The sequence below is a fragment of the Drosophila miranda genome (genome assembly GCF_003369915.1).
Source record: "Drosophila miranda strain MSH22 chromosome Y unlocalized genomic scaffold, D.miranda_PacBio2.1 Contig_Y1_pilon, whole genome shotgun sequence".
Classification (NCBI taxonomy): Eukaryota; Metazoa; Arthropoda; class Insecta; order Diptera; family Drosophilidae; genus Drosophila; species Drosophila miranda.
The window spans coordinates 8,671,669-8,693,555 of NW_022881603.1; the positions used below are offsets into that span (position 1 = coordinate 8,671,669).

Here is a 21,887-nt window from a genome sequence, read left to right on the forward strand (position 1 = left end):
TACCACTTTTATCCTGCGCCAGACTTCAGGGATGACGCCACTCAGCCATACTTTATTTATAATTTCAAAAATGTCTTGTTTTTTCCCACTTGGTAGCTTTTGAAGCATCCTGAACGAGAGGCCATCAGGGCCTCTAGCCGAATTGGGGTTCCTGGTTTTTAGGAAGGCCAGGAATTCTTCCAGTTCCAGGGGTTCCGGGTCGTCTGGTCCTAACAAAGGGGCAGGAATTTTCTTAGGGGGCCTACTGTTTGACGTGGATGTGGTTACTTTAACCATATTGAGAAAGTTTTTGTCATCTTCGTTCGTCCATTTGTTCCCTACATTTTTGATTTGACCGTATTTTTTGATGTTCTTCACCCTGCTCCACATAGAGGGCGATGAGGAGACCTCTTCTATAAACTTGGAAAAGTTGCGCTTTCTAAGATTTTTTACGTGATTTTGTAGATTTTTGTCAGCTTCTAAGGTTGCTCTGGCATCAGCCAATTTTTTGGTGAGGGAGAATTTTTGCCTGCAAGCGTTTCTCACGCGGAAAAGTTTTTCCGTTTCCTCGTTCCACCATTTCTTAGGAACGTACTTGTTCTTGCTTGGGAAAGTGACCGTGATTTTTAAGGTCAGGGATTTCACTTTTTCATTGAGCTCCTCCAGATTTGAGAAATCACTTGCACCCAGAATCCGGGCTATTCTGTTGTGAAGGATCTTCTTGCCTTGGAGGGGGGCATTTAGGCCTTGCACTGATAATACAATTGGGAATTTTTGTTTTGAGGACTTGCCAGTTAATAGTTCCATTTCTGTAGTTCGAAAAAGAAAGGTCAAGAACGGAGAATTGAGATGGGCTCCTGGAGAAGGTTGGCGAACCGTCGTTTAGGCAGATAAATCCGGCCTCCCGGGTGGAATTCTCAATGCTGCGACCCTTGCGATCACAGATCGGACTTCCCCAGATAGAAGACCTAGCGTTGAAGTCCCCGCCCACTATCCTTATATCCCCAGTAACGGCTCCAGCTCCCCCGATGTCACCATACACCATCGAGCCTCCCTGGACTTCCGCTAGATGGCGCGTCGCCCTCAGCCCTGGCCACCTATCGTTCAGGTGGGACTGGAACACCACCACGAGTATGTCGTCAGTCCCAGGAGGGACAACATACGCGTGGGCATGCCCACCGGATTCCGGAACACTATTGAGCACACGCCGGCGTGCCCTGCATTCTTCTGCCGCGCCCAACGTAGGCCACACCCACACCTCACTACATTCTCAGGTCTTTGGCGTGGTACACTCCTATGGGACGGCCGTTAAGGTCCTCCAGAGCATACGCGTTCTCTCCTACTGGCTTCACTACCCGGCATCGGATGAATTTGCGCGAGAACTTGGCATTAAAGCCTTTTCCGAAGTCACTAAGGACAAAATTTCGGCGGAATACCTCTTGTCCCGGCCTCGCGTAAAACACCCGAGCTCGCTGGTTGTATCTTACCCTACTACGCTCGTATGCCTGATGTAAACTAGCGCGAATCCTCTCTTGGATGAGTTGTCGCTTGTCCTGACCCTCCAGCAGCGATATGTCATGCTCGCCGATTGACCGCAGTCGCTTTGCCAGCTTGTAGCATGACCCATGCAAATACATTTGCTGCCCGAAGACTGCAAAGAATGGTGTTACGCCTGTTGCCTCGTGAACCGAGTTCCTAATAGCCAGTTCTATCTCCGGCAGATGCACAGCCCAGTCCCGGTGATCGTCTTCCAGATACGCCCGAATCGCGCTGAGTACTGTGCGATTCACGCGTTCGGCTGCGTTACTCTGCGGAGAATACACTGGCGTCCTCATATGAGTGACTCCGAATGCATCGGTCATCTCCTTAAAAGTTTTCGAGACGAACTGAGCCCCATTGTCCGAGTGAATCATCTCCGGCACTCCAAACTTGTAAAACACCTCGTGAACGAGGAATCTTACAACTTCCTTTGCTGTGGCCTTGGTCATGGTCTTTAGGAATGTGAACTTAGAGAACTGGTCAACTACAATAAATATCCACGCCTGACCGTTCTTTGACCGCGGATATTCGCCCAAAAAATCAATATAAAGTTTTTGGAACGGGCGCTCAGTGACCACTTCTTGCCCCATCCCGACCTGCATCCGATAATTCGGCGCTTTCGACTCCTTGCACACGGTGCACCGTCGGATATAATCCCGCACCTCTATCGCCATGTTCGGCCAGTAAAACTGCCTACGCAATAAGTGCAAGGTTTTCGCGATTCCTCCGTGCGCTGTCTTCTCTTCCGAATGTGCTTTGTCTATCAACGCGGCCGTCAGCGAACTCGGAACCCACAATCCAGACGGCGCCCTCCAGTTGATCATCCAATCGTTCAAAGCGCATGCGCTTGAATATCATGCCGTCAACAATCTGGAGATCAGGTAAGCGGTCTTGGTTCTCTGTTATTTCCTTCCTTAACTCCTGATATTCTCCAGATTCAAACTCCACCGTTTCAAAACCCAGGATACTACTCGGATCCACTTCCAGCTCTTCAATACTGCGTGACAATGTATCTGCCACTACATTGTCCGCTCCTTTCCGGTGTTCTATGCCGAAATCGAAGGCCTGCAGTTGAAGGGACCAACGAGCTAAGCGACCATCCAGGTTCTTCATGGTCATGAGCCATTTGAGACTGGCGTGGTCAGTTATGACTGTAAACGGCATAAGCTCTACGTACGGACGGAACTTAAGGATCGCCATGAGGGCTGCCAGACACTCTTTCTCTGTCACCGATTAGTTTTTTTGGTGGCAATTCAGTTTGGCAGAGAAAAACGCTATGGGCCTCTCGTTCTGCTCGTCATCCCTTTGGAAGAGTACGGCTCCTACTCCATAATGTGAGGCGTCGCACTGTATTTATAAGTTCCTCTTGAAATCCGCGTGTACCAGGACTGGTGCCGAGGTGAGTGCAGCTTTTAGCTCCCCCATGGCTCGTTTTGCCTCCTCCGTCAATTTAAACTTTCCATTTCCCGACTTTTTCATGGCGTCTGTGAGCGGACCGGCCATCTCAGCATAGTTTTTCATAAAGCGCCGGTACCAGCCCGCAGTTCCCAGGAAACTACGCAATTCTCGAACAGATCGCGGCTCGGGAATGCGCAAAATGGCCGACACACGATCCGGATCCATCTTCAGCGCTCCTCCTCCCACTATAAATCCCAGGTATTTAATGTTTTTATAGCAAAAATGAGATTTGCTCAGCCCTATCGTTAAATTTGCTTCTCGTAGACGCTCGGCAACCTGTCGCAGAATCTTCACGTGCGTTTGGAAGTCCTCAGCTATAATCAGCAAGTCGTCGAGATACGCATAGACGTTTGAACGCATCTCAACCGGAATCACCTTATCGACCAGTCTACATAGGCGTTGTGCGGCGTTGCAGAGGCCAAAGGGCATCATACGGAACTGGTACAGAGGCCGTCCCGGCACCGTGAACGCCGTATATGGTCGACTCTGCTCGTCCAGCTCGATTTGCCAAAAAGCGAATTTTAAGTCGACGCTGGAGATATATATCGTCTGATCGAGACGCGACAAAATCCCCTCGATGCTAGGAAGTGGGTAAGCGTCCTTGATGGTTACTTTGTTGAGCTTTCGGGCATCGAGACAGAAACGATTTTTGCCCGGCCTTCGCACCACGGTGGTACGGTTGCTCCACGGACTATCACTGTACTCGATGACTCCCAAAGCCAACATTTTGTCCACCTCACCACACACCACTTCCTGCATCGCTGGCGACAGCGGGTAATGTCGATCCTTCACAGGCTCGGCCTTCTCCACCAACTGAATTTTGTGAGTCTCTCTCGACGTCCTCCCCAGGCCTACGGCTTCGAAAGTCAGAAACTCTGCCTTCACCTGATCCAAGGCTGCCCTTTGCTCTTCTGACAACTCCCATTTTTCCTGCACTATCTCCTTCTCCGGGCCTTCCACATAGTGAGCGACTTGATCAGCCAGCACTTCTTCCACTAATCTGTGAGATGCCCCTACTGGACCTTCTCCCATCACCTCAGGAGCCAATGAGAATCCCCTCCAAAAGTCTACCCCCAAGTAAATTTCCTGTTCCAAGAAAGGGCATACGAAAAACGTTAATCTTTTTACCTCTCCCTTGTATTTCACCGGTAATTCCACTCGGCCAACGATTGCGCGATCTTCCCCATTCGCTACCTTCACTATAGAAGAATATCGACGAGCCTCCACGCCCAGCTTCTCCAGGAATTCCTGACCATTACACCCTAGCATGCTGTGTGTAGCGCCTGAATCCAACAGGCCTCGCACGGACTCGCCCATTATAGAGATTTCTGCGAAAACTCTCGGGTCTTTCTTGCACCAACGCTTTACTGAAGCAATCACCTGCCTCCTCATAGCTCGCCTTTGCTTAAAACGGGATCTCGCCTTTCTCACCCGCACCGACAGTGCTCGCATACCATCCACTCGTAGTTCAGAAAATATTCTATTTCTGGTTTCTAAATAATTTCTTAAGCGCTCTTCATATGATAAGTTCCTTAACCTAGCATGCAATTTACGTCTATCTAATTCATTTTTATTTTCTTCTACTTTCTCTGCGCAGGCCCCTTCTGTGAGCGTGATTCGCCTGCTTGGATCGCAGCCCTCTACACGTTTCCCGCGCAATTCGGACAGGTTGGACAATATGCATCGGGCTTTCCACACCGGTAGCAGAAAATTCGCCTCTCCGATGCCATACAGTCCCTAAAGCCATGATCGGTCTGCCCGCAGTTCCAGCAAATCAACTTCTGTGGAACACGCTGTGTCACTTGCGCTTCCTCAATGACCTCTGCCTCTTCATCGCCAATCGACCGATCCTGCGCGACCTCGCTGACGTTCGCATTCGGCCCGCGACCATAGTTTGTGGCTTTGGGTGCTCCTCGCCACGAAGATCGAGCCTTCCTCTTCAGATGTGCCTCTATTTCCACGCACTCATCCCGCAGTTGGTCTAAGGAATAAACCCGTAAGCCGTAGACGAAACTCGCTATCTCATCTGTGAGTGCCTTTTTGACGATTTTTACCATCTCCTTTTCAGGTGGTGGCATCTCCAACCTCGACGCGAGCTTTCTCATGACATGGAAAAAGTCTTCCACACTCTCGTTTGACCGCTGCATTCTTTCTCGCAGTTCTCTCATGCGGTCGAACTCGGACGCCGTGCCTCGGAAACGAGCAATTAAGTCGCCCCTTAGTACCTTCCAAACACCACCGCCATGATCACGGATGTACTGCCAGTACCATTCCCGCGCGTTTCCTGTAACCAGGTGATGAAATCCCTTTAGAACTTCATCCCACGGACAGCGGCATTGGGCTTGTAGGAATTCAATTCGGAACACAAAATCCTCGACTGTCATTTTGTTGCTGTCTCCGTCGAACGTCACGTCCCATTTTTCGACTCGGCCCCACCGTGGCCAAGGCCTATAACCCGGGGGATTTGGATGCGGATCTTCTCGAGGAATCCCACCAGCTCTCCTACCCTCGCCACGACCCTGACCCGAGTGTCTGAGTGCTATCGGGTTTCGCCAATTTCGCGCTTGATGCCCACCCCGTTGATGCTGCTCACTGGATGCGGTCGGTCCTACTCCTGAAGACGGTTCAGGACCAATACCACCTCGCCCCGAGCGAGCCAAAAATGGTTTTGGTGGCGGAATCGGCGCATCAGTCGTGCTAGACGGCTTCCTTTTCGGGATTGCTCCTCGATACTCCTGCTCGTGGTGAACCTCCTCCCGCTGCGGTTGACTGCTGATGCCAGTTCGGAAGCAAGCGTGGGTGTAGGATAGGACATTGGCCATTCTTCTGACCTGGCCTGGACCGGTGTTCTTGGCAACCCACCCACAGCTCCAAGTTCCTCCCGATCTTGATCAAACATCGCCCCTGACACTTCTCCTATCTGGTTCACTGTTTTGTTTACGCGTGATCGCGTATGATACTGTCGACTACCCCCTTCTTGTGGCATCTGCACCGAGCAACACCAATATTACAAAAAAAAAGGGAAACTCCTAAACTAAGATAATATATATAAATAAAGAAATAAATACCCAAAGAAATAACTTGTAAGAATAAATAACACCACGCTTCGGACCAATAAATACTCCGATAAATAAATAAATAAATACCGATATAAATATTGCGCCAACCAGCGCCGTTAACGAGATATATGCAATTAAATATTTGAATAAATAAATAATAACATACATGTATATTCGATCGACACCTAAGACACTCAAACTTCAAACACATTCAACACAACACAAAACCTAACAACAAAAATTCCTAACAGTTCTTCTTCTTCTTACAAGATTCATTAAGAGGGGGACACGTGACTAGCCGGGACCAGTAACCGCTCCAGTTTCTGCGCTACACTTGACAGTCGCCCTACGGATATCCTACAATTACGAACACCACCTTTGTGTGGCCTGTCATCTACTCTAGTCATCGCTCTAAGCGATGGCCGATAAACGAGAAGCCTCACGGTGCATGAGCTCACTTTGCTTGTGATTTGTTCCTGTCATCCATCATACCGATCTTCCATGACAACAGATGCATCGCGGGTTGTCTTTACGACTCCCGGGCCACCTAATCCTCACCACCTCTCGGCAGACAGACAACAGGTTCAAAAACACGAAAGCGGCTTTGTTTTAAACAAACAGGTGCGAAACTACAATGAACATTTACCTACATGACTTACTCTAACTTATTCCAATATCACATTCCATCACAGACTTATTCGATATCACAGTCCACCAGGCAATGTGTCCGTCGCAAACTCCCTGTCCATTTTTTTGTTGAACGGCAGTGACTTACGTTCACTTGCGACATCGAATAGCGACAAAATGTTCAACTGTAATTCGTAAGTCCCTATCACATATTTTATATATCCGTTAACTGCCTCCGTCTATCCATCCCTAGCATCAATCACCCCGCGCCATTAAGGACCAGCTTTACGCTCACCTTAAGCCTGCAGCAGCGACTTCTGCCGGGACAGCTAAACTGCACTTCGCGAGCTGTCCTCTTCTCCACTAAATTTATTATTTTTTTTCATTCCCCTCATCTGCCTTTACCAGCCCGAGTGACATTTCTTGTAATACCACCCGAACCTGCGTCAGTCCAGATGCATGCGAATTCGAAAATAAATTGGGCGCCATTTGTTACACTTGGCTTGTTTCCCAGAGGGCAATGCCGGCTAGCTGTCGACCCCAGGGCTGGGTAGTTCCCCTTGCCCGCCAAATGTAGACAAAAAAGGAGACATACTACTTCTCGGGACATCAAAACTAACAACAACCTAACAACAACAAAGAAAATCATAAACAGACGGCTATCAAGTGGGTGAAGCTTGGGTGTTATCACTTCGCGCGCCCGCCCTACCTGTGACCAAACACAACGTTCATTTTGGCCACCCTCTGCTGGAACGGTAACGGCTGGCCTAATCCATGGCTTACGCCACGCGTCCTCCCTCTATTTTAAATTTAATGCATCATGCTTCAATATATATCCAAGCTTTAATAATCGTAAATTGACAATTTCATCTTTCTCATTAATAAATAGCTATACTCAAAATTATCACTAACCACTAAGAAACACCAAAACGTTCGACACAAAGGCAAACAAGGAAATAACTGCTGAAATTTCGTTCAACCAACAGGGATACCCTCACCCATACGTAATGGAATATGTGTAGATGAGTGGATCCAGTTTTACGGTAGTTAATTTAACTCGGGCCCCTACGGAGACTTAACCTACCAAGAGCTCTTGTTAAGGGTCCCCGGGACATAAACAATAAACAATATTTTTCCACAAATCGCTCGACCAAATACGGTGGACTGATGGGACCCCCGCGTCACCCACTAAGGGTTAATCTTCTGGCACTGAACAGCTGATCGCAGATTTAGGTTCGTGAAAGGTGTTGGTGTTTTTACATATTTTTTTTCAATGGCCAAGATTTTACGTTAAACGGTTTAAGCTAATACTAATTACTAAATAAAGGACAACACACGGAACAAAATAACATTTAATGTGGAACGGTGTTTGGAGTGCGGATTATGTTTTTTTTCTTTAAGTTCAAACGACGTGGGCGATCGCTGGCCGTGGCCGGTCAGCCCTAAATTTATATACATAGGTCCGTGTATACGTGTGCGCGTGTGTGTGTGTGTGAATAGGGTTTCGGGGTTGTTACTTGGTGAATGAGACCAAACGTGTGGCACGCACTGGAAGGCGATGCAACGATCGTGCGGTGTGGCTAGAATCGCCCTGGCAGCTAAATCGTCCTCTTTCACCCTCCCCCTTCACACGTCCCGCGCTACTTGGCTCACACACGCGCAACTGGAACGAACTCACTCAGGTTCCGTTGGGCAGTCTTCTTCTCTGCAGTCGACTTTCTCGAACTCCAGTGTCCCTCTCCAGGAAACCTTCTGGCCCGGTTCTGGTGGCTATATTCCTTGCCGGCTGTTAGTAAAATTTTCTGCATTACAACCTATTTTATCGCCCGCCTTTTCTGTACTCACTTCAAACTTTCTGTTTTAAGCACAAAATTTCAAATTTCGACGTTACTCCGTCCACGCTCCACGATTTCCATAACCCAATCCACGTTTTCTAATATTTTCACTCCTTTTTATCCCCTTTTCCCTTACTAATACATATAACTAATCCTATTCTCTTCCTTATATCCCCAGTAACGGCTCCAGCTCCCCCCGATGTCACCATACACCATCGAGCCTCCCTGGACTTCCGCTAGATGGCGCGTCGCCCTCAGCACTGGCCACCTATCGTTCAGGTGGGACTGGAACACCACCACGAGTATGTCGTCAGTCCCAGGAGGGACAACATACGCGTGGGCATGCCCACCGGATTCCGGAACACTATTGAGCACACGCCGGCGTGCCCTGCATTCTTCTGCCGCGCCCAACGTAGGCCACACCCACACCTCACTACATTCTCAGGTCTTTGGCGTGGTACACTCCTATGTGACGGCCGTTAAGGTCCTCCAGAGCATACGCGTTCTCTCCTACTGGCTTCACTACCCGGCATCGGATGAATTTGCGCGAGAACTTGGCATTAAAGCCTTTTCCGAAGTCACTAAGGACAAAATTTCGGCGGAATACCTCTTGTCCCGGCCTCGCGTAAAACACCCGAGCTCGCTGGTTGTATCTTACCCTACTACGCTCGTATGCCTGATGTAAACTAGCGCGAATCCTCTCTTGGATGAGTTGTCGCTTGTCCTGACCCTCCAGCAGCGATATGTCATGCTCGCCGATTGACCGCAGTCGCTTTGCCAGCTTGTAGCATGACCCATGCAAATACATTTGCTGCCCGAAGACTGCAAAGAATGGTGTTACGCCTGTTGCCTCGTGAACCGAGTTCCTAATAGCCAGTTCTATCTCCGGCAGATGCACAGCCCAGTCCCGGTGATCGTCTTCCAGATACGCCCGAATCGCGCTGAGTACTGTGCGATTCACGCGTTCGGCTGCGTTACTCTGCGGAGAATACACTGGCGTCCTCATATGAGTGACTCCGAATGCATCGGTCATCTCCTTAAAAGTTTTCGAGACGAACTGAGCCCCATTGACCGAGTGAATCATCTCCGGCACTCCAAACTTGAAAAACACCTCGTGAACGAGGAATCTTACAACTTCCTTTGCTGTGGCCTTGGTCATGGTCTTTAGGAATGTGAACTTAGAGAACTGGTCAACTACAATAAATATCCACGCCTGACCGTTCTTTGACCGCGGATATTCGCCCAAAAAATCAATATAAAGTTTTTGGAACGGGCGCTCAGTGACCACTTCTTGCCCCATCCCGACCTGCATCCGATAATTCGGCGCTTTCGACTCCTTGCACACGGTGCACCGTCGGATATAATCCCGCACCTCTATCGCCATGTTCGGCCAGTAAAACTGCCTACGCAATAAGTGCAAGGTTTTCGCGATTCCTCCGTGCGCTGTCTTCTCTTCCGAATGTGCTTTGTCTATCAACGCGGCCGTCAGCGAACTCGGAACCCACAATCCAGACGGCGCCCTCCAGTTGATCATCCAATCGTTCAAAGCGCATGCGCTTGAGTATCATGCCGTCAACAATCTGGAGATCAGGTAAGCGGTCTTGGTTCTCTGTTATTTCCTTCCTTAACTCCTGATATTCTCCAGATTCAAACTCCACCGTTTCAAAACCCAGGATACTACTCGGATCCACTTTCAGCTCTTCAATACTGCGTGACAATGTATCTGCCACTACATTGTCCGCTCCTTTCCGGTGTTCTATGCCGAAATCGAAGGCCTGCAGTTGAAGGGACCAACGAGCTAAGCGACCATCCAGGTTCTTCATGGTCATGAGCCATTTGAGACTGGCGTGGTCAGTTATGACTGTAAACGGCATAAGCTCTACGTACGGACGGAACTTAAGGATCGCCATGAGGGCTGCCAGACACTCTTTCTCTGTCACCGAGTAGTTTTTTTGGTGGCAATTCAGTTTGGCAGAGAAAAACGCTATGGGCCTCTCGTTCTGCTCGTCATCCCTTTGGAAGAGTACGGCTCCTACTCCATAATGTGAGGCGTCGCACTGTATTTATAAGTTCCTCTTGAAATCCGCGTGTACCAGGACTGGTGCCGAGGTGAGTGCAGCTTTTAGCTCCCCCATGGCTCGTTTTGCCTCCTCCGTCAATTTAAACTTTCCATTTCCCGACTTTTTCAGGGCGTCTGTGAGCGGACCGGCCATCTCAGCATAGTTTTTCATAAAGCGCCGGTACCAGCCCGCAGTTCCCAGGAAACTACGCAATTCTCGAACAGATCGCGGCTCGGGAATGCGCAAAATGGCCGACACACGATCCGGATCCATCTTCAGCGCTCCTCCTCCCACTATAAATCCCAGGTATTTAATGTTTTTATAGCAAAAATGAGATTTGCTCAGCCCTATCGTTAAATTTGCTTCTCGTAGACGCTCGGCAACCTGTCGCAGAATCTTCACGTGCGTTTGGAAGTCCTCAGCTATAATCAGCAAGTCGTCGAGATACGCATAGACGTTTGAACGCATCTCAACCGGAATCACCTTATCGACCAGTCTACATAGGCGTTGTGCGGCGTTGCAGAGGCCAAAGGGCATCATACGGAACTGGTACAGAGGCCGTCCCGGCACCGTGAACGCCGTATATGGTCGACTCTGCTCGTCCAGCTCGATTTGCCAAAAAGCGAATTTTAAGTCGACGCTGGAGATATATATCGTCTGATCGAGACGCGACAAAATCCCCTCGATGCTAGGAAGTGGGTAAGCGTCCTTGATGGTTACTTTGTTGAGCTTTCGGGCATCGAGACAGAAACGATTTTTGCCCGGCCTTCGCACCACGGTGGTACGGTTGCTCCACGGACTATCACTGTACTCGATGACTCCCAAAGCCAACATTTTGTCCACCTCACCACACACCACTTCCTGCATCGCTGGCGACAGCGGGTAATGTCGATCCTTCACAGGCTCGGCCTTCTCCACCAACTGAATTTTGTGAGTCTCTCTCGACGTCCTCCCCAGGCCTACGGCTTCGAAAGTCAGAAACTCTGCCTTCACCTGATCCAAGGCTGCCCTTTGCTCTTCTGACAACTCCCATTTTTCCTGCACTATCTCATTCTCCGGGCCTTCCACATAGTGAGCGACTTGATCAGCCAGCACTTCTTCCACTAATCTGTGAGATGCCCCTACTGGACCTTCTCCCATCACCTCAGGAGCCAATGAGAATACCCGCCAAAAGTCTACCCCCAAGTAAATTTCCTGTTCCAAGAAAGGGCATACGAAAAACGTTAATCTTTTTACCTCTCCCTTGTATTTCACCGGTAATTCCACTCGGCCAACGATTGCGCGATCTTCCCCATTCGCTACCTTCACTATAGAAGAATATCGACGAGCCTCCACGCCCAGCTTCTCCAGGAATTCCTGACCATTACACCCTAGCATGCTGTGTGTAGCGCCTGAATCCAACAGGCCTCGCACGGACTCGCCCATTATAGAGATATCTGCGAAAACTCTCGGGTCTTTCTTGCACCAACGCTTTACTGAAGCAATCACCTGCCTCCTCATAGCTCGCCTTTGCTTAAAACGGGATCTCGCCTTTCTCACCCGCACCGACAGTGCTCGCATACCATCCACTCGTAGTTCAGAAAATATTCTATTTCTGGTTTCTAAATAATTTCTTAAGCGCTCTTCATATGATAAGTTCCTTAACCTAGCATGCAATTTACGTCTATCTAATTCATTTTTATTTTCTTCTACTTTCTCTGCGCAGGCCCCTTCTGTGAGCGTGATTCGCCTGCTTGGATCGCACCCCTCTTCACGTTTCCCGCGCAATTCGGACAGGTTGGACAATATGCATCGGGCTTTCCACACCGGTAGCAGAAAATTCGCCTCTCCGATGCCATACAGTCCCTAAAGCCATGATCGGTCTGCCCGCAGTTCCAGCAAATCAACTTCTGTGGAACACGCTGTGTCACTTGCGCTTCCTCAATGACCTCTGCCTCTTCATCGCCAATCGACCGATCCTGCGCGACCTCGCTGACGTTCGCATTCGGCCCGCGACCATAGTTTGTGGCTTTGGGTGCTCCTCGCCACGAAGATCGAGCCTTCCTCTTCAGATGTGCCTCTATTTCCACGCACTCATCCCGCAGTTGGTCTAAGGAATAAACCCGTAAGCCGTAGACGAAACTCGCTATCTCATCTGTGAGTGCCTTTTTGACGATTTTTACCATCTCCTTTTCAGGTGGTGGCATCTCCAACCTCGACGCGAGCTTTCTCATGACATGGAAAAAGTCTTCCACACTCTCGTTTGACCGCTGCATTCTTTCTCGCAGTTCTCTCATGCGGTCGAACTCGGACGCCGTGCCTCGGAAACGAGCAATTAAGTCGCCCCTTAGTTCCTGCCAAACACCACCGCCATGATCACGGATGTACTGCCAGTACCATTCCCGCGCGTTTCCTGTAACCAGGTGATGAAATCCCTTTAGAACTTCATCCCACGGTCAGCGGCATTGGGCTTGTAGGAATTCAATTCGGAACACAAAATCGTCGACTGTCATTTTGTTGCTGTCTCCGTCAAACGTCACGTCCCATTTTTCGACTCGGCCCCACCGTGGCCAAGGTCTATAACCCGGGGGATTTGGATGCGGATCTTCTCGAGGAATCCCACCAGCTCTCCTACCCTCGCCACGACCCTGACCCGAGTGTCTGAGTGCTATCGGGTTTCGCCAATTTCGCGCTTGATGACCACCCCGTTGATGCTGCTCACTGGATGCGGTCGGTCCTACTCCTGAAGACGGTTCAGGACCAATACCACCTCGCCCCGAGCGAGCCAAAAATGGTTTTGGTGGCGGAATCGGCGCATCAGTCGTGCTAGACGGCTTCCTTTTCGGGATTGCTCCTCGATACTCCTGCTCGTGGTGAACCTCCTCCCGCTGCGGTTGACTGCTGATGCCAGTTCGGAAGCAAGCGTGGGTGTAGGATAGGACATTGGCCATTCTTCTGACCTGGCCTGGACCGGTGTTCTTGGCAACCCACCCACAGCTCCAAGTTCCTCCCGATCTTGATCAAACATCGCCCCTGACACTTCTCCTATCTGGTTCACTGTTTTGTTTACGCGTGATCGCGTATGATACTGTCGACTACCCCCTTCTTGTGGCATCTGCACCGAGCAACACCAATATTACAAAAAAAAAGGGAAACTCCTAAACTAAGATAATATATATAAATAAAGAAATAAATACCCAAAGAAATAACTTGTAAGAATAAATAACACCACGCTTCGGACCAATAAATACTCCGATAAATAAATAAATAAATACCGATATAAATATTGCGCCAACCAGCGCCGTTAACGAGATATATGCAATTAAATATTTGAATAAATAAATAATAACATACATGTATATTCGATCGACACCTAAGACACTCAAACTCAACACAACACAAAACCTAACAACAAAAATTCCTAACAGTTCTTCTTCTTCTTACAAGATTCATTAAGAGGGGGACACGTGACTAGCCGGGACCAGTAACCGCTCCAGTTTCTGCGCTACACTTGACAGTCGCCCTACGGATATCCTACAATTACGAACACCACCTTTGTGTGGCCTGTCATCTACTCTAGTCATCGCTCTAAGCGATGGCCGATAAACGAGAAGCCTCACGGTGCATGAGCTCACTTTGCTTGTGATTTGTTCCTGTCATCCATCATACCGATCTTCCATGACAACAGATGCATCGCGGGTTGTCTTTACGACTCCCGGGCCACCTAATCCTCACCACCTCTCGGCAGACAGACAACAGGTTCAAAAACACGAAAGCGGCTTTGTTTTAAACAAACAGGAGTGAAACTACAATGAACATTTACCTACATGACTTACTCTAACTTATTCCAATATCACATTCCATCACAGACTTATTCGATATCACAGTCCACCAGGCAATGTGTCCGTCGCAAACTCCCTGTCCATTTTTTTGTTGAACGGCAGTGACTTACGTTCACTTGCGACATCGAATAGCGACAAAATGTTCAACTGCAATTCGTAAGTCCCTATCACATATTTTATATATCCGTTAACTGCCTCCGTCTATCCATCCCTAGCATCAATCACCCCGCGCCATTAAGGACCAGCTTTACGCTCACCTTAAGCCTGCAGCAGCGACTTCTGCCGGGACAGCTAAACTGCACTTCGCGAGCTGTCCTCTTCTCCACTAAATTTATTATTTTTTTTCATTCCCCTCATCTGCCTTTACCAGCCCAAATGACATTTCTTGTAATACCACCCGAACCTGCGTCAGTCCAGATGCATGCGAATTCGAAAATAAATTGGGCGCCATTTGTTACACTTGGCTTGTTTCCCAGAGGGCAATGCCGGCTAGCTGTCGACCCCAGGGCTGGGTAGTTCCCCTTGCCCGCCAAATGTAGACAAAAAAGGAGACATACCACTTCTCGGGACATCAAAACTAACAACAACCTAACAACAACAAAGAAAATCATAAACAGACGGCTATCAAGTGGGTGAAGCTTGGGTGTTATCACTTCGCGCGCCCGCCCTACCTGTGACCAAACACAACGTTCATTTTGGCCACCCTCTGCTGGAACGGTAACGGCTGGCCTAATCCATGGCTTACGCCACGCGTCCTCCCTCTATTTTAAATTTAATGCATCATGCTTCAATATATATCCAAGCTTTAATAATCGTAAATTGACAATTTCATCTTTCTCATTAATAAATAGCTATACTCAAAATTATCACTAACCACTAAGAAACACCAAAACGTTCGACACAAAGGCAAACAAGGAAATAACTGCTGAAATTTCGTTCAACCAACAGGGATACCCTCACCCATACGTAATGGAATATGTGTAGATGAGTGGATCCAGTTTTACGGGAGTTAATTTAACTCGGGCCCCTACGGAGACTTAACCTACCAAGAGCTCTTGTTAAGGGTCCCCGGGACATAAACAATAAACAATATTTTTCCACAAATCGCTCGACCAAATACGGTGGACTGATGGGACCCCCGCGTCACCCACTAAGGGTTAATCTTCTGGCACTGAACAGCTGATCGCAGATTTAGGTTCGTGAAAGGTGTTGGTGTTTTTACATATTTTTTTTCAATGGCCAAGATTTTACGTTAAACGGTTTAAGCTAATACTAATTACTAAATAAAGGACAACACACGGAACAAAATAACATTTAATGTGGAACGGTGTTTGGAGTGCGGATTATGTTTTTTTTCTTTAAGTTCAAACGACGTGGGCGATCGCTGGCCGTGGCCGGTCAGCCCTAAATTTATATACATAGGTCCGTGTATACGTGTGCGCGTGTGTGTGTGTGTGAATAGGGTTTCGGGGTTGTTACTTGGTGAATGAGACCAAACGTGTGGCACGCACTGGAAGGCGATGCAACGATCGTGCGGTGTGGCTAGAATCGCCCTGGCAGCTAAATCGTCCTCTTTCACCCTCCCCCTTCACACGTCCCGCGCTACTTGGCTCACACACGCGCAACTGGAACGAACTCACTCAGGTTCCGTTGGGCAGTCTTCTTCTCTGCAGTCGACTTTCTCGAACTCCAGTGTCCCTCTCCAGGAAACCTTCTGGCCCGGTTCTGGTGGCTATATTCCTTGCCGGCTGTTAGTAAAATTTTCTGCATTACAACCTATTTTATCGCCCGCCTTTTCTGTACTCACTTCAAACTTTCTGTTTTAAGCACAAAATTTCAAATTTCGACGTTACTCCGTCCACGCTCCACGATTTCCATAACCCAATCCACGTTTTCTAATATTTTCACTCCTTTTTATCCCCTTTTCCCTTACTAATACATATAACTAATCCTATTCTCTTCCTTATATCCCCAGTAACGGCTCCAGCTCCCCCCGATGTCACCATACACCATCGAGCCTCCCTGGACTTCCGCTAGATGGCGCGTCGCCCTCAGCACTGGCCACCTATCGTTCAGGTGGGACTGGAACACCACCACGAGTATGTCGTCAGTCCCAGGAGGGACAACATACGCGTGGGCATGCCCACCGGATTCCGGAACACTATTGAGCACACGCCGGCGTGCCCTGCATTCTTCTGCCGCGCCCAACGTAGGCCACACCCACACCTCACTACATTCTCAGGTCTTTGGCGTGGTACACTCCTATGTGACGGCCGTTAAGGTCCTCCAGAGCATACGCGTTCTCTCCTACTGGCTTCACTACCCGGCATCGGATGAATTTGCGCGAGAACTTGGCATTAAAGCCTTTTCCGAAGTCACTAAGGACAAAATTTCGGCGGAATACCTCTTGTCCCGGCCTCGCGTAAAACACCCGAGCTCGCTGGTTGTATCTTACCCTACTACGCTCGTATGCCTGATGTAAACTAGCGCGAATCCTCTCTTGGATGAGTTGTCGCTTGTCCTGACCCTCCAGCAGCGATATGTCATGCTCGCCGATTGACCGCAGTCGCTTTGCCAGCTTGTAGCATGACCCATGCAAATACATTTGCTGCCCGAAGACTGCAAAGAATGGTGTTACGCCTGTTGCCTCGTGAACCGAGTTCCTAATAGCCAGTTCTATCTCCGGCAGATGCACAGCCCAGTCCCGGTGATCGTCTTCCAGATACGCCCGAATCGCGCTGAGTACTGTGCGATTCACGCGTTCGGCTGCGTTACTCTGCGGAGAATACACTGGCGTCCTCATATGAGTGACTCCGAATGCATCGGTCATCTCCTTAAAAGTTTTCGAGACGAACTGAGCCCCATTGTCCGAGTGAATCATCTCCGGCACTCCAAACTTGTAAAACACCTCGTGAACGAGGAATCTTACAACTTCCTTTGCTGTGGCCTTGGTCATGGTCTTTAGGAATGTGAACTTAGAGAACTGGTCAACTACAATAAATATCCACGCCTGACCGTTCTTTGACCGCGGATATTCGCCCAAAAAATCAATATAAAGTTTTTGGAACGGGCGCTCAGTGACCACTTCTTGCCCCATCCCGACCTGCATCCGATAATTCGGCGCTTTCGACTCCTTGCACACGGTGCACCGTCGGATATAATCCCGCACCTCTATCGCCATGTTCGGCCAGTAAAACTGCCTACGCAATAAGTGCAAGGTTTTCGCGATTCCTCCGTGCGCTGTCTTCTCTTCCGAATGTGCTTTGTCTATCAACGCGGCCGTCAGCGAACTCGGAACCCACAATCCAGACGGCGCCCTCCAGTTGATCATCCAATCGTTCAAAGCGCATGCGCTTGAATATCATGCCGTCAACAATCTGGAGATCAGGTAAGCGGTCTTGGTTCTCTGTTATTTCCTTCCTTAACTCCTGATATTCTCCAGATTCAAACTCCACCGTTTCAAAACCCAGGATACTACTCGGATCCACTTCCAGCTCTTCAATACTGCGTGACAATGTATCTGCCACTACATTGTCCGCTCCTTTCCGGTGTTCTATGCCGAAATCGAAGGCCTGCAGTTGAAGGGACCAACGAGCTAAGCGACCATCCAGGTTCTTCATGGTCATGAGCCATTTGAGACTGGCGTGGTCAGTTATGACTGTAAACGACATAAGCTCTACGTACGGACGGAACTTAAGGATCGCCATGAGGGCTGCCAGACACTCTTTCTCTGTCACCGAGTAGTTTTTTTGGTGGCAATTCAGTTTGGCAGAGAAAAACGCTATGGGCCTCTCGTTCTGCTCGTCATCCCTTTGGAAGAGTACGGCTCCTACTCCATAATGTGAGGCGTCGCACTGTATTTATAAGTTCCTCTTGAAATCCGCGTGTACCAGGACTGGTGCCGAGGTGAGTGCAGCTTTTAGCTCCCCCATGGATCGTTTTGCCTCCTCCGTCAATTTAAACTTTCCATTTCCCGACTTTTTCAGGGCGTCTGTGAGCGGACCGGCCATCTCAGCATAGTTTTTCATAAAGCGCCGGTACCAGCCCGCAGTTCCCAGGAAACTACGCAATTCTCGAACAGATCGCGGCTCGGGAATGCGCAAAATGGCCGACACACGATCCGGATCCATCTTCAGCGCTCCTCCTCCCACTATAAATCCCAGGTATTTAATGTTTTTATAGCAAAAATGAGATTTGCTCAGCCCTATCGTTAAATTTGCTTCTCGTAGACGCTCGGCAACCTGTCGCAGAATCTTCACGTGCGTTTGGCAGTCCTCAGCTATAATCAGCAAGTCGTCGAGATACGCATAGACGTTTGAACGCATCTCAACCGGAATCACCTTATCGACCAGTCTACATAGGCGTTGTGCGGCGTTGCAGAGGCCAAAGGGCATCATACGGAACTGGTACAGAGGCCGTCCCGGCACCGTGAACGCCGTATATGGTCGACTCTGCTCGTCCAGCTCGATTTGCCAAAAAGCGAATTTTAAGTCGACGCTGGAGATATATATCGTCTGATCGAGACGCGACAAAATCCCCTCGATGCTAGGAAGTGGGTAAGCGTCCTTGATGGTTACTTTGTTGAGCTTTCGGGCATCGAGACAGAAACGATTTTTGCCCGGCCTTCGCACCACGGTGGTACGGTTGCTCCACGGACTATCACTGTACTCGATGACTCCCAAAGCCAACATTTTGTCCACCTCACCACACACCACTTCCTGCATCGCTGGCGACAGCGGGTAATGTCGATCCTTCACAGGCTCGGCCTTCTCCACCAACTGAATTTTGTGAGTCTCTCTCGACGTCCTCCCCAGGCCTACGGCTTCGAAAGTCAGAAACTCTGCCTTCACCTGATCCAAGGCTGCCCTTTGCTCTTCTGACAACTCCCATTTTTCCTGCACTATCTCCTTCTCCGGGCCTTCCACATAGTGAGCGACTTGATCAGCCAGCACTTCTTCCACTAATCTGTGAGATGCCCCTACTGGACCTTCTCCCATCACCTCAGGAGCCAATGAGAATACCCGCCAAAAGTCTACCCCAAAGTAAATTTCCTGTTCCAAGAAAGGGCATACGAAAAACGTTAATCTTTTTACCTCTCCCTTGTATTTCACCGGTAATTCCACTCGGCCAACGATTGCGCGATCTTCCCCATTCGCTACCTTCACTATAGAAGAATATCGACGAGCCTCCACGCCCAGCTTCTCCAGGAATTCCTGACCATTACACCCTAGCATGCTGTGTGTAGCGCCTGAATCCAACAGGCCTCGCAAGGACTCGCCCATTATAGAGATTTCTGCGAAAACTCTCGGGTCTTTCTTGCACCAACGCTTTACTGAAGCAATCACCTGCCTCCTCATAGCTCGCCTTTGCTTAAAACGGGATCTCGCCTTTCTCACCCGCACCGACAGTGCTCGCATACCATCCACTCGTAGTTCAGAAAATATTCTATTTCTGGTTTCTAAATAATTTCTTAAGCGCTCTTCATATGATAAGTTCCTTAACCTAGCATGCAATTTACGTCTATCTAATTCATTTTTATTTTCTTCTACTTTCTCTGCGCAGGCCCCTTCTGTGAGCGTGATTCGCCTGCTTGGATCGCACCCCTCTTCACGTTTCCCGCGCAATTCGGACAGGTTGGACAATATGCATCGGGCTTTCCACACCGGTAGCAGAAAATTCGCCTCTCCGATGCCATACAGTCCCTAAAGCCATGATCGGTCTGCCCGCAGTTCCAGCAAATCAACTTCTGTGGAACACGCTGTGTCACTTGCGCTTCCTCAATGACCTCTGCCTCTTCATCGCCAATCGACCGATCCTGCGCGACCTCGCTGACGTTCGCATTCGGCCCGCGACCATAGTTTGTGGCTTTGGGTGCTCCTCGCCACGAAGATCGAGCCTTCCTCTTCAGATGTGCCTCTATTTCCACGCACTCATCCCGCAGTTGGTCTAAGGAATAAACCCGTAAGCCGTAGACGAAACTCGCTATCTCATCTGTGAGTGCCTTTTTGACGATTTTTACCATCTCCTTTTCAGGTGGTGGCATCTCCAACCTCGACGCGAGCTTTCTCATGACATGGAAAAAGTCTTCCACACTCTCGTTTGACCGCTGCATTCTTTCTCGCAGTTCTCTCATGCGGTCGAACTCGGACGCCGTGCCTCGGAAACGAGCAATTAAGTCGCCCCTTAGTTCCTGCCAAACACCACCGCCATGATCACGGATGTACTGCCAGTACCATTCCCGCGCGTTTCCTGTAACCAGGTGATGAAATCCCTTTAGAACTTCATCCCACGGACAGCGGCATTGGGCTTGTAGGAATTCAATTCGGAACACAAAATCGTCGACTGTCATTTTGTTGCTGTCTCCGTCGAACGTCACGTCCCATTTTTCGACTCGGCCCCACCGTGGCCAAGGTCTATAACCCGGGGGATTTGGATGCGGATCTTCTCGAGGAATCCCACCAGCTCTCCTACCCTCGCCACGACCCTGACCCGAGTGTCTGAGTGCTATCGGGTTTCGCCAATTTCGCGCTTGATGACCACCCCGTTGATGCTGCTCACTGGATGCGGTCGGTCCTACTCCTGAAGACGGTTCAGGACCAATACCACCTCGCCCCGAGCGAGCCAAAAATGGTTTTGGTGGCGGAATCGGCGCATCAGTCGTGCTAGACGACTTCCTTTTCGGGATTGCTCCTCGATACTCCTGCTCGTGGTGAACCTCCTCCCGCTGCGGTTGACTGCTGATGCCAGTTCGGAAGCAAGCGTGGGTGTAGGATCGGACATTGGCCATTCTTCTGACCTGGCCTGGACCGGTGTTCTTGGCAACCCACCCACAGCTCCAAGTTCCTCCCGATCTTGATCAAACATCGCCCCTGACACTTCTCCTATCTGGTTCACTGTTTTGTTTACGCGTGATCGCGTATGATACTGTCGACTACCCCCTTCTTGTGGCATCTGCACCAAGCAACACCAATATTACAAAAAAAAAGGGAAACTCCTAAACTAAGATAATATATATAGATAAAGAAATAAATACCCAAAGAAATAACTTGTAAGAATAAATAACACCACGCTTCGGACCAATAAATACTCCGATAAATAAATAAATAAATACCGATATAAATATTGCGCCAACCAGCGCCGTTAACGAGATATATGCAATTAAATATTTGAATAAATAAATAATAACATACATGTATATTCGATCGACACCTAAGACACTCAAACTTCAAACACATTCAACACAACACAAAACCTAACAACAAAAATTCCTAACAGTTCTTCTTCTTCTTACAAGATTCATTAAGAGGGGGACACGTGACTAGCCGGGACCAGTAACCGCTCCAGTTTCTGCGCTACACTTGACAGTCGCCCTACGGATATCCTACAATTACGACCCCCACCTTTGTGTGGCCTGTCATCTACTCTAGTCATCGCTCTAAGCGATGGCCGATAAACGAGAAGCCTCACGGTGCATGAGCTCACTTTGCTTGTGATTTGTTCCTGTCATCC

At 49.1% G+C, this 21,887-nt stretch overlaps 2 long non-coding RNA genes across 3 annotated transcripts; both read left to right on the forward strand.

The window, feature by feature from the left end:
* Positions 1–5,055: 5,055 nt before the first annotated feature.
* Positions 5,056–21,826, forward strand: LOC117189713. 2 transcript variants are annotated; one of them, XR_004473508.1, is made up of 2 exons: positions 5,056–5,270; positions 21,654–21,826. It is a non-coding gene; the product is annotated as an uncharacterized LOC117189713 (long non-coding RNA). The 2 variants fall into 2 exon arrangements; XR_004473507.1 differs by having other exon boundaries at positions 21,673–21,826.
* LOC117189714 lies at positions 11,534–19,615 on the forward strand. The gene is made up of 2 exons (XR_004473509.1): positions 11,534–11,742; positions 19,549–19,615. It is a non-coding gene; the product is annotated as an uncharacterized LOC117189714 (long non-coding RNA).
* Positions 21,827–21,887: the final 61 nt, after the last annotated feature.